Consider the following 13409-nt stretch of genomic DNA (forward strand, 5'->3'; position numbering starts at 1 on the left):
GAGCTCCATAGGAAAACACAAGTAACACAAGCAGTACATTGACAGAATTACAGAATCTTTCCCCCCTGAAGAGTATCCCTAATAAATGAGCGTACCCCAAAGTAATGGGCAATTCTGGTAACAGCTCATTTTGGGCTTGTTTTGAAGGGGGATTGACTTCATTCTTGGGACAAGTAACTTGCTATGGCCAAAAATACTTTAGCACTGTGCGCCCTTCCATACAAGTCTTATGTACCAAATACTTTGGGTCTTCCTGGATAAGTCCCTGAATAATCAAGGATCTTTACCAAAAATGTCGTCACGTCTTAAAAGGAAGAAAGATTGTCATTGTGTAGACCATGAAACAAGCCCTGCAACTTTTTGAAATGTATCGCGACAGTCCACATGGTGCACATCAAGGAATATTCAAAACGAGAACGACGTTCTTTTTGGGGAGACTAACCACCATTGCGCTAATCTAGTGGCCAAAGGAGAAATCGCCGGCTTCTGGACCTGTGTGCACTGTTGGTTCGGTTCATATGGAAAGCTGCGTAACGCCAGGTTGGGAAACGGGCTTCTGCTTCACTACATCATTATCTGGAATGACTCAACCCGATAGGACACCTCCTACGATACACTGCTACGAGTGACACTCTCAAACAGGTCCCCACAGCTCCCCAGCCTCTCTGCACCGGGAGGCAGGTGTGAGAGGATTGTTCTCCCGAACTGACAGAGGGAGAAACGAAGACTGAGAAAGGCGAAGGGCCTTGTCTTACATCACACAACCTGTCAGGATAGAGTTAGGAACAGGACCCGGGTGTCCTGACTTTCAAACTAACCATCAGTCTGGAGTTTCACACACTGAATGATCAGAATAAAGTGACCTGGAACGAGCTACAGACCAACAACCATTCACACTGATTCTTCAGCAAGTGTGTTAGAAGCACTAGAACACCAGCGAGAACCAGGAACGGCTCAGAGACAATCAGCAGTGAGAGGGAGAACAATTCTCCAAGCAGATGATTGGTTCTGGCTTATTTGCTGGGCCTTAAACGAGAACAACAAAGTCCTGAATCTCCTCCCTGCCACTTGACCCCTGCTCAGCCAATCAGCGTGGAGACTCTGGCGGTGGGCTGAGGGTTCCCCAGATGGCCCAGGGATGGCTCAGGTCACCGGTTAGGATCACTCTCAGAGCACGCTTCCTGTCCCATCTCTTTGGGAGGCCTCCCACCATGAGGGCTACAGAGCAGCCCCCTCCTCGCCGGTGGAAGGAGGGAAGCAGGAAATGGGAAACCAAAAAAGACAAACCCCAATGACTCTAAGGGACAAAGGCCGAGCTGGGGGAAAATTGTCCCACCTTAACCTCGTGTTTTCCGTGCTTAGAATTTGGCCAGCACCGAGTGGATCAGGCTGCCTAGGTATCCAACCTCTCTGGGGCTCTTACCTTCTCCACAGGGACGTCTGTCTTCTCGCTCAATGAGCAGTGGGAAAGGAGAAAACTCCAGAGAGGCTCCACCTCGCGCTCACATACGAGACCCTGAATTCTCTCTCCGTCCTCAAGGAGACACCTCAAGAAGGAGACTCCCTGCAGCAAAGCCCCGGGGGTCTCTGAGATCCCCCTGCCCTGCAGCCTGTCCTCCCTGGCCGTTGTCGTGGACTCTCTGTGAGGTCACCGCCTCCCTAACTCCTTTCACCAATCAGCTGAGTGCTGCAAAGGGCCCTTGTGATGTCACTGCCACACCCACCCCTGCCCTGCAGGGCTCATGCCCTGCCCCGAGCCAGCTCCTGTGTGTCTTTGAGCTGCTCCCCCTGGGTCACCCCCACACACTCAGTGGTCGTGCAAGGGTTCATGCAGGTGACACGTGGAACCATCAGAGGATGCTCAATGTGCCGCACTCGGTTTTGCAGAGATTTGGAGACTTGAAGGCCAGAAGAGACTGTTAGATCATCTCATCTGGCCCCCCTACACATCACAGGCCTCCTGTATGGCGCAGTAGCGAGTTTTGGACCAAAGCAGACTCGAGAAAGGCATCTCATCAAGGGATGGAGAAAGCACCACTTCCCTTGGCAGTCTGGAGGAAATTGACCCCAAGGCCACACTTCTGAGTCTGTATCATAACACACATGCACATCAGCACTGCGCAAAGTATGTACACGTCATCTTAACTCTGATGTTTCCTAATGTTTAAAGGCCTGGTCTCCAGGATGTTCTTTGTGCTTATAGATCTATTTTGGGGAGAGATGCAATCATTTATTTCAGAATGGTAGCCGTGTTAGTCTCTATCAGCAAAAAGAAACGAGAAGTACTCGTGGCACCTTAGAGACTAAGAAATGTATTTGAGCATAAGCTTTCGTGGGCTAAAACCCACTTCATCGGATGCATCCACTGGAAAATACAGTAGGAAGATATATATACAGAGAGAACATGATAAGATGGGTGTTGCCATACAAGCTCGAACAGACTAATCAATTAAGGTGGCCTATTATCAGCAGGAGGAAAAAAACTTTTGTAGTGATAATCAGGATGGCCCATTTCAAACAGTTGACAGGAAGGTGTGAGTAACAGTAGGGGGAACTTAGCACGGGGAAATAGCTTTTACTTAGTGTAATAACCCATCCACTTCCAGTCTTTACTCAAGCCTAATTTAATAGTGTCCAGTTTGCAAATTAATTCCAATTATGCAGTTTCTCGTTGGAGTCTGGTTTTGAAGTTTTTTTGTTGGAGAATTGCGACTTTTAGGTCTGAAACTGAGTGACCAGGGAGGTTGAAGTCTTCTCCGACTGGTTTTTGAATGTTATAATTCTTGACGGCTGATTTGTGTCCATTTATTCTTTTGCATAGAGACTGTCCAGTTTGGCCAATGCACATGGCAGAGGGGCATTGCTGGCACATGATGGCATATATCACATTGGTAGATGTTCAGGAGAACGAGCCCATGATGGTGTGACTGATGTGATTAGGCCCTATGAAGGTGTCCCTAGAATAGATTTGTGGACAGAGTTGGCAACGGGCTTTGTTGCAAGGATAGGTTCCTGGGTTAGTGGTTTTGTTGTGTGGTTGCTGTTGAGTATTTGCTTCAGGTTGGGGGGCTGTCTGTAAGGGAGGACTGGCCTGTCTCCCAAGATCTGTGAGAGTGATGGGTCGTCCTTCAGGATAGGTTGTAGAACCTTGATGATGGGTTGGAGAGGTTTTAGTTGGGGGCTGAAGGTGATGGCTAGTGGCGTTCTGTTACTTCCTTTTTTGGGCCTGTCCTGTAGTAGGTGACTTCTGGGTACTCTTCTGGCTCTGTCAATCTGTTTTCTCCCTTCAGCAGGTGGGTATTGTAGTTTTAAGAACGCTTGACAGAGATCCTGTAGGTGTTTGTCTCTGTCTAAGGGACTGGAGCAAATGCGGTTGTATCTTAGAGGTTGGCTGTAGACAATGGATCGTGTGGTGTGTCCTGGATGGAAGCTGGAGGCATGTAGGTAAGTGTAGCGGTCCGGTAGAGGGTGGTGTTTATTAGCTTATTAGCACTGTAGTGTCCAGGAAGTGGGTCTCTTGTGTGGCCTCTCCTTCTGCCCCTCCACCCCCACGAACATGATACAGTTCTGTGGTGACCTGGAATCCTACTTTCGACATCTCTGACTCAAGGAATATTTCCAACACACCTCTGAACAACACACTAATCCACAGAGACCTCCCTACCAACACTACAAAAAGGAGGATTCTGGGTTGACTCCTCCTGAAGGTCGAAAAAACAGACTGGACTTCTACATAGAGTGCTTCTGCTGACGAGCACGGGCTGACGTGGAAAAGCACTTGCCCCATAACCTCAGCCGTGCAGAACACAACACCATCCACAGCCTCAGGAACAACTCTGACATCATAATCAAAAAGGCTGACAAAGGAGGTGCTGTTGTTCGTATTCCGACCTATTCATGATGACAAGAGGCTGCTAGGCAGCTCTCTAACACCGCTTTCTACAAGCCATTCCCCTCTGATCCCACTCAGGGTTACCAAAAGAAACTACACCATGTGCTTTTTCAGGGAGTTTCTTGAGCAAAAGAACAAATCTGCACAGACACGCCCCTGGAACCCCGAGCAGGGGTCTTCTATCTGCTACTCAAGATCCATAAACCAGGAAATCCTGGACGCCCCGTCATCTCAGGCATTGGCTAGGGGTGCTGGTCACGTAGGGCCTGAGGAAAGAGTTGACATAGCCAGATAATCCTGCTGTCAGGATGCCAATGCCTGAGAGGATTTCATTGCAGTCTCTGACGAGGGGGTTCAGGCTCCAGTGCTCTGCTCTGTTTTCCCAGCGCTGTGCAGGGGGTTGTTTCCAGTTTCAGAAATGGGGGAATGTTCACACACTCCCAGTGGGTCTTTGCATGAATCAGGCCCTAAGCCAGGGGCCGGCAAACTTTTTGGCCTGAGATCGGATCTGGTTTCAGAAATTGTATGTAAAGCCGGTCAGGGGAGGCTGTGCCTCCCCAAACAGCAAGGCATGGCCAGGCCCCCGCCCCCATCTGACCCCCTGCCTGCTTCTCGCCCCCTGATGGCCTCCCCAGGACTCCTGCCCCATCCACCCCCCCCCCCGCTCTCTGTCCCCTGACCGCACCCGGATCCCCCCGCCCCTAACTGCCCCCTGCTGCCCCATCCAACCCCCCCTCCTTCCTGACTGCCCCCCCGGGACCCCTACCCCATGAAACCACCTATTCTCCCTGACCACCCCCAGACTCTCTGCCCCTAACTGACCCCTGCCATAACTGACCCCCACCACCCCATCCACCCCCTCTCCTTCCTGCCTGCCCCCCGGGACCCCTGCCCCATCCAACCATCTCTTCTCCCTGTCCTCTGACCGCCCCTGAACTCCCACCCCTGACTGCCCCCCACTGCCCCATCCACCCCCTCCTCTGCTTCCTCACTGCCCCCAGGGACCCCTGCCCCATCCAACCACCCCTTCTCCCTGCCCGCCCCAGGACCTCCTGCCCCCATTCAAGCCCCCTGTTCCCCACCCTCTGACCGCCCCGACCCCATCCACCCCCCACCCCTGACCATCCCCCGAACTCCCCTGCCCTCTATCCTACCCCCCTTCCTCCTCCCCTACTCCCTGCCCCCTGACCGCGCTGCCCGGAGCATGGGCCGGCGGCGCCGGGAGCGGAGGCTGTGGGGGGGGGAACAGCAGGGGTGGGGCCGGGGGCTCTCCGGAGCTCGGGGCCGGGCGGAGCGGCTCAGAGCCCCCGGCCCCCGCTCCGCCCCCCGCTCCCCACATGTTGCTGCCCCCCAACCCCGGGGAGCTGCCGCAGCTTCCTTCTGCCCAGGGCAGGGACTCGCAGCACCCCGCTGGGAGCAGCCTGGGGCTCCCCCCCCCACAGGCTGCCCCGGGAGCAGCTCCCTGGGGGGGCAGGTCTCCCCTTCTCTCCCCAGGGGGCACTGCTGGGGGCGAGGCTCGGGGTCTCAGTCGGGGGGGGTGCTAGGCCGGGATCTCTGCACAGGGAGAGTCTCGGGGGGGGGGGGCAGGGGGAATGTCCCTTCCCCGCCCGCAGCCAGGGCTCGGGGGGCCCCAGCAGCAGCAGCCGAGGCCCGGGGGGCTGGCGAGGCAGCGACCGCAATTCCCTCCTGCTGCCCGGCTGGGCCCCGGGCTTGCTCCACCCGGCGCCTCCGGGATCCTACCACGCTGGAGTCCCTGGGTCTGGCCGGGTGGTGGGGGGGTCTGTCTCTTATTTCATGTCTTGTAGCCTCACCTCCCGGCCCTCCAGCAGGGATGGGGGCCAAGGGGCCCATTGCCCAGGGGCCCAGTGATTTCAAAGCCCCGGGCGGAGGGGATCGATCTGTATTTCTAAATAAAAATGAAGATACAAAATGTCACGAGATCAGTCAATGCCACAACTTACACCCAGTGGGTGACAGACACCCCCCATCCCCTGCTGGTGCACCCCACCAGAGATGCCCCAAGACAAACCAACAGCCATGGCCTGGTGCCACCCCACTACCCCTCCCCACAGCCCCGTGCGGCTGCCTCCCCACAAGCCCCCAGGCCCCAGTGTGGCCGAGCCCCTCCACAGTCCCCCGACTGCCCTCCTCGCCCCAAGCCAGGGTGCAGCTGCCCCACCCAGCTGTGCCACCCCCCACCCCCCCCCACCACAGCCCCGTGCGGCTGCCTCCCCACAAGCCCCCAGGCCCCAGTGTGGCCGAACCCCTCCACAATCCCCCCCCCCCCGACTGTCCTCCTCGCCCCCAGCCAGGGTGCAGCCGCCCCACCCAGCTGTGCCACCCCCCCACCCCCCTCCACAGCCCCCCACAGCCATGCTGTGTCCCCTGGGGCCATGGTGCTGCCCCTCACTACCTCCCAACCCAACCGCCACAGCCATGCCATTGACCCAAGTCCCCGATCCAAGTCCCCTGTAGCCTCTCCCTCCCCCAGATCCCTCCCAGACCCAGTCCCCATCCCTCCAACCCAATCGCTCCCTGCCGACAACCCCCCTCTCCTCCTCCCACAGCACCAACCCATCCCTTACCGTCCCTGCAGAGAGCTGACTGGTTACACAGGGTGCAGCCCAGGACAGGACGGAGGTGTGGCAATGCTGAGCGTCACAGGGCATGGTTTTAGACAGCTAGAAAATCACAGGAACAACACGGATCCACACAGCTGAGTTAGGTGCCTAAACTCCTCGTACAATGCTTGGGCGACACGGGCACTTTACAATACAACTCCCGAAAGTCAGTTCACTGGGCAGGGAGCCAGCCAAGGCCGCGAATGGGAGAGACTGACAAGGGGGAGGTGTCCTAGCCCTACCCTTCTCTCACAGCACTCACCTGGGATGTGTCCAGCTGCCTAGCGTAGCTCAGGGGCGTGAGTACCAACCTCAGGGCAGAGTGTTACACACCAGGGCACAAACCCCTTTTTGCAGATACAGACTAACAGGACTGATACTCTGAAACCCATGGGGATTGGGAGCTCTACATTTTGATTTCACCCACCAAGAGCCAACTCCCCAGGCACGGTAACAGCCTGAACAGGGCGTCCCAGACACTACCCTTGGGCCCTCTGCTCGATCCTGCCACCTAGGCAAGCCTGATTTGTGCTAGATCCATGGTTCAGGGAGGCCTGAGCATGAGCTGGTGCTGCCAGCATCTCCCCCCACTGTCTGCAAGGGAGGAAGGGTTGAACCAGGGTCCCCCGTGTTCCAGGTCAGTGTTATCCCCTCTGCCACCCTCAATCTGGGGGTTTTCCCTTCTGCACCTACCTGGCAGGGCATCCCCACGTCAAGGTTCTTAGATCTTAAGAACAATGAAAAATCAATCAGGGTCTTAAAAGAAGAATTTTAATTAAAGAAAAGATAAAATAATCACCTCTGTAAAATCAGGATGTGCCGAGAATTCTGCCTGCACCAGGTGGATCAGACCCAACAGGTTCCAAACCTCTCGGAGCCTCTGACCTTGTCCAAGGGAAGTTCGTTTTCTGGCACAGTCAGTGGTGGGAAAGGAGAAAACTCCACAGAGGCTCCTCCTCATGCTCACAGACGTGAATCCTAATTCTCTCCCCGTCCTCGAGGGGAGACCTGGAGAAGGAGACGTGCGGCAGCAAAGCCGGGGGGGTCTCAGCGACTGCCCTGGCCCTGCACCTCTGCCCTGCCCGGCTGATGTCGGGGTCTCTCTGTGAGGTCACCCCCTCCCCACCACCTTTGCCCAATGGGCTGAGTTCCTGCAAAAGGCCTTTGTGATGTGACTGCTCCACCCACCCCTCCCCTCCAAGCTGATGTCCTGCCCCTGCCCAGCCTCTGTGGAGGTTGGAGTTGTTGCCCCTGGATCTAGGGTTGCCAACTTCTACACCCAACAAAACTGAACACCCTTGCCCCGCCCCGTCGCCGAGGTCCTGGCCCGCTCACGCCATCTCCCTCTCCTCCGTTGCTCCCTCTCCCCCACACTCACTCACTCGCTCATTGTCACCACGCTGAGTAGGGCTGGGGAGGGTCCCTTTTCAACTGGGTGTTGTCGGGACGGACCTGGGAAGGAGGGCTGCCTGCCAAGCACCTTTAGGAGGAGGCGTCCCTCCCTGTCAGAAAATCATCTCCCTCCTTCAGCTCAGTGATGGCCTGAATTGCTCCTTCTCCCGGCAGAGCCCGGGGATTGAAAGCAGCAACATCAAACCCCTGTGTAGCTCGCAGGAATGAACACAAACATGCCCTTGTATCTCAACAGATGGTTACTTTTACCCTTGGGAAACTACAAGCCTAAAGAGAAAGGCGGTGGCACCAGATCTAAGGAATGAACACAACACAATTATCATCGTTATGCCCATCGTGACTGCAGCATCTTTTTATACTTGTCTCATTATCATTCGTGCATTCTTTTCTCTGGAGCCCAGACCTTGACTAGACCTTGACCAAGAAATCTGGATCTTGATGAAAATAGTCGCCCGCTGGTTAATGCAATGGAGTTGACACCCACTGGGGTGTCCCTACGGAGGTTCAAGTACTACCAACAATGGCTGCCTTTTAGCCATAGTTTTTAAACAGGGCAATACATTGATACAGACCCCAGGTAAATCATTTCTCAGCATGAGGCCTTCACCCACATGCCTTCGGGCATTGTGCTACCATGGGGACGTTTCATTTCCCTCCTCAATTTCACACAGAGACACAATTTCCTTTGTATGGATGATCCAGGAGCAGCAAAACCTCCCTGTGTCTCTTGTCTGAGACAGGGCATTCAATTCCTTTGACACTTTCTCCCTTGCAATAGCAAAGGGCAAACGGGGGACGTGGCCACCTTCAGCCCTAACACTGAGATATCGGCTCGGCTCTTTCTTTATGCTGCTGTTGTTAGTCCATGAAACATCAAGGATGGAATGCAAGGCTGAGTTCACTCACCAACCCCCTGACAAATGTCAGTGCCCCAGAGAAAACCTGACCCCTGCTATTGGAATGATAGGCTGGAGATCTGAATGGGAAAGGACTGTCTGAATTGTCAAGGTCAGGAACGAACAATGATCTACAGCAATGTCATGAACACAAACACACTCTAATCATGCTCCAGACGGAAGGGAAATGGGCAGGAATTCCTGCTGTCCAGCAATGGACACACTTACACCCCCGCACAGCAGTGAGTGTGCTGGGGAGGCTGGTCTGAGCAAACAATTTGAAGTGATAATTCAGTGAGAAGAGAATCATAGTGTAGTGAGGCAATTGTCCATCAGGTACTTGTGGCTGAGTGGTTAAGGGGATGGACTAGAAACCCCTTGGGGCTTTCCTACGTGGATTTGAATCCTGGCACCTATGGAAACATTGAACTGTTCTCATTGCTGTAGTCTTCGTGCCGGAGCATCCATGGTGAAAACTGGAGGTAGATCTGGTCTCACTCTTAGGCTGGCTACACTTAAAAAGCTCCTATAGCACTTCGGAGTAGAGAGTTGCTACAGTGACTGGAGGGGATTTCCCATTGCTCTATGTCATAAATATAAAGGGAAGGGTAACCACCTTTCTGTATACAGTGCTATAAAATCCCTCCTGGCCAGAGGCAAAACCCTTTCACCTGTAAAGGGTTAAGAAGCTAGGATAACCTTGCTGGCACCTGACCAAAATGACCAATGAAGAGACAAGATACTTTCAAAGCTGGAGAGGGGGGAACAAAGGGTCTGTCTGTCTGTGTGATGCTTTTGCCGGGAACAGATCAGGAATGCAGCCTTACAACTCCTGTTAAGTTAGTAAATAATCTAGCTAGATATGCGTTAGATTTCCTTTTGTTTAATGGCTGGTAAATAGGCTGTGCTGAATGGAATGTATATTCCTGTTTTTGTGTCTTTTTGTAACTTAAGGTTTTGCCTAGAGGGATTCTCTATGTTTTGAATCTAATTACCCTGTAAGGTATTTACCATCCTGATTTTAGAGAGGGGATTCTTTTACCTTTTCTTTAATTAAAATTCTTCTTTTAGGAATCTGATTGTTTTTTCATTGTTCTTAAGATCCAAGGGTTTGGGTCTGTGTTCATCTGTACAAATTGGTGAGGATTTTTATCAAGCCTTCCCCAGGAAAGGGGGTGTAGGGATTGGGGGGATATTTTGGGGGAAGACATCTCGAAGTGGGCTCTTTCCCTGTTCTTTGTTTAACACACTTGGTGGTGGCAGCATACAGTTCAAGGAAAAGGCAAAGTTTGTACCTTGGGGAAGTTTTTAACCTAAGCTGGTAAAAATAAGCTTAGGGGGTCTTTCATGCAGGTCCCCACATCTGTACCTTAGAGTTCAGCGTGAGGAAGGAAACTTGACACTCTAGTTACACTGACAGAATACAGAGACTGAATTCCCACCCCGCCTCCATAGGAGCTCTCTGCAGTTTAATTGTTCTGCAGCCAGCTTCCCATTAGAAATGCTGTTGTGGGACATTCCCAGACTGAAATAGAGTGCTTCCACCGATGTGCACGGGCTGAAATTGTGGAAAAGCAGCATCACTTGCCCCATAAGCTCAGCTGTGCAGAACACACCACCATCCACAGCCTCAGAAACAACTCTGACATCATAATCAAAAAGCTTGTAAAGGAGGTACTGTCGTCATCATGAATCGGTAGGAATATGAACAAGAGGCTGCTCGGCAGCTCTCCAGCACCACATTCTACAAGCCATTACCCTCTGATCCCACTGAGGATTACCAAAAGAAACGACACCATCTGCTCAAGAAACTCCCTGAAAAAGCACAAGAGCAAATCTGCACAGACACACTCCTAGAACTCCGACCAGAGGTATTCTATCTGCTACGCAAGATCCATAAACCTGGAAATCCTGGATGCCCCATCATCTCAGGCATTGGCACCCTGACAGCAGGATTGTCTGGCTATGTAGACTCCCTCCTCAGGCCCTACGCGACCAGCACTTTCCACACAAAGATGGACTACAGGCCGTCAGCAACGCTGTCCCCGATAATGTCATGGCAAACCTGGTGGCTGAACTTTGTGACTTTGTCCTCACCCATAACTAGTTCACATTTGGGGACAATGTATACCTTCAAACCAGCGGCACTGCTATGGGTACCCGCATGGCCCCACAGTATGCCAACATTTTTATGTCTGACTTAGAACAACGCTTCCTCAGCTCTCGTCCCCTAATGCCCCTACTCTACTTGCGCTATATTGATGACATCTTCATCATCTGGACCCATGGAAAAGAAGCCCTTGAGGAATTCCACCATGATTTCAACAATTTCCATCCCAGCATCAACCTCAGCCTGGACCAGTCCACACAAGAGATCCACTTCCTGGACACTACGGTGCTAATAAGCGACGGTCACATAAACACCACCCTATACCGGAAACCAACTGACCGCTATTCCTACCTACATGCCTCCAGCTTTCACCCAGATCACACCACACGATCCATTGTCTACAGCCAAGCTCTACGATACAACCGCATTTGCTCCAACCCCTCAGACAGAGACAAACACCTACAAGATCTTTCTCAAGCATTCTTACAACTACAATACCCACCTGCTGAAGTGAAGAAACAGATTGACAGAGCCAGAAGAGTACCCAGAAGTCACCTACTACAGGACAGGCCCAACAAAGAAAATAACAGAACGCCACTAGCCGTCACCTTCAGCCCCCAACTAAAACCTCTCCAACGTATTATCAAGGATCTACAACCTATCCTGAAGGACAACCCATCACTCTCACAAATCTTGGGAGACAGGCCAGTCCTTGCTTACAGACAGCCCCCCAACCTGAAGCAAATACTCACCAGCAACCACACACCACACAACAGAACCACTAACCCAGGAACCTATCCTTGCAACAAAGCCCGTTGCCAACTGTGTCCACATATCTATTCAGGGGACACCATCACAGGGCCTAATAACATCAACCACACTATCAGAGGCTCGTTCACCTGCACATCCACCAATGTGATATATGCCATCCTGGGCCAGCAATGCCCCTCTGCCATGTACATTGGCCAAACAGGACAGTCTCTAAGTAAAAGAATAAATGGACACAAATCAAACGTCAAGAATTATTGGTTTCAGAGTAACAGCTGTGTTAGTCTGTATTCGCAAAAAGAAAAGAAGTACTTGTGGCACCTTAGAGACTAACCAATTTATTTGAGCATGAGCTTTCATGAGCTACAGCTCACTTCATCGGATGCATACTGTGGAAAGTGTAGATGATCTTTTATACACACAAAGCATGAAAAAATACCTCCCCCAACCCCACTCTCCTGCTGGTAATAGCTTATCTAAAGTGATCACTCTCCTTACAATGTGTATGATAATCAAGTTGGGCCATTTCCAGCACAAATCCAGGTTTTCTCACCCTCCGCCCCCCCGCCCACAAACTAGAAAATCAAGGTGGGCCATTTCCAGCACAAATCCAGGTCCCCCCCCCCCCCAAAACACACACACACAAACTCACTCTCCTGCTGGTAATAGCAGCAGGATAAGCTATTACCAGCAGGAGAGTGAGTTTGTGTGTGTGTGTTTTTTGGGGGGAGGGAGGGGGGGACCTGGATTTGTGCTGGAAATGGCCCACCTTGATTTTCATACACATTGTAAGGAGAGTGGTCACTTTGGATAAGCTATTACCAGCAGGAGAGTGGGGTGGGAGGAGGTATTGTTTCATGGTCTCTGTGTACATAATGTCTTCTGCAGTTTCCACAGTATGCATCCGATGAAGTGAGCTGTAGCTCACGAAAGCTTATGCTCAAATAAATTGGTTAGTCTCTAAGGTGCCACAAGTCCTCCTTTTCTTTTTGTCAAGAATTATAACATTCATAAACCAGTCGGAGAACACTTCAATCTCTCTGGTCACTCGATGTCTGACCTAAAAGTGGCTATTCTTCAACAAAAAGACTTCGAAAACAGACTCCAACGACGAGAGACTGCTGAATTGGAATTAATTTGCAAACTGGATACAATTAACTTAGGCTTGAATAGAGACTGGGAGTGGTTGAGTCATTACACAAAGTAAAACTATTTCCCCTTATTTATTCCTCCCCGTCCCCCCCCCCCCCACTGTTCCTCAGACGTTCTTGTTAACTGCTGGAAATGGCCCACCTTGATTATCACTACAAAAGGTTTTCTCCCCCCCCAAAACTCTCCTGCTGGTAATAGCTCATCTTAAGTGATCACTGTCCTTACAGTGTGCGTGATAAACACCCATTGTTTCATGTTCTGTGTGTATATAAATCTCCCCACTGTATTTTCCACAGTATGCATCCGATGAAGTGAGCTGTAGCTCACGAAAGCTTATGCTCAGATAAATTGGTTAGTCTCTAAGGTGCCACAAGTCCTCCTTTTCTTTTTGTCTAAAGTGTGTGGCTGAGACTCCTCTTGCGGATCACTGTCAGCTCTGCCACCGGTTCAGTGCAGCGGAGTGTGACCTGTGTCTGGCCACTCCTCTGCCCCGCTCCGCAGGCGATACCGTCGACTCCGCCCTGTCCGCAGGCTCTGTGGAGTCCAGTGCCCGGCCA

This window comes from Chelonia mydas, chromosome 5, assembly GCF_015237465.2.
Source record: "Chelonia mydas isolate rCheMyd1 chromosome 5, rCheMyd1.pri.v2, whole genome shotgun sequence".
Taxonomy (NCBI): Eukaryota; Metazoa; Chordata; order Testudines; family Cheloniidae; genus Chelonia; species Chelonia mydas.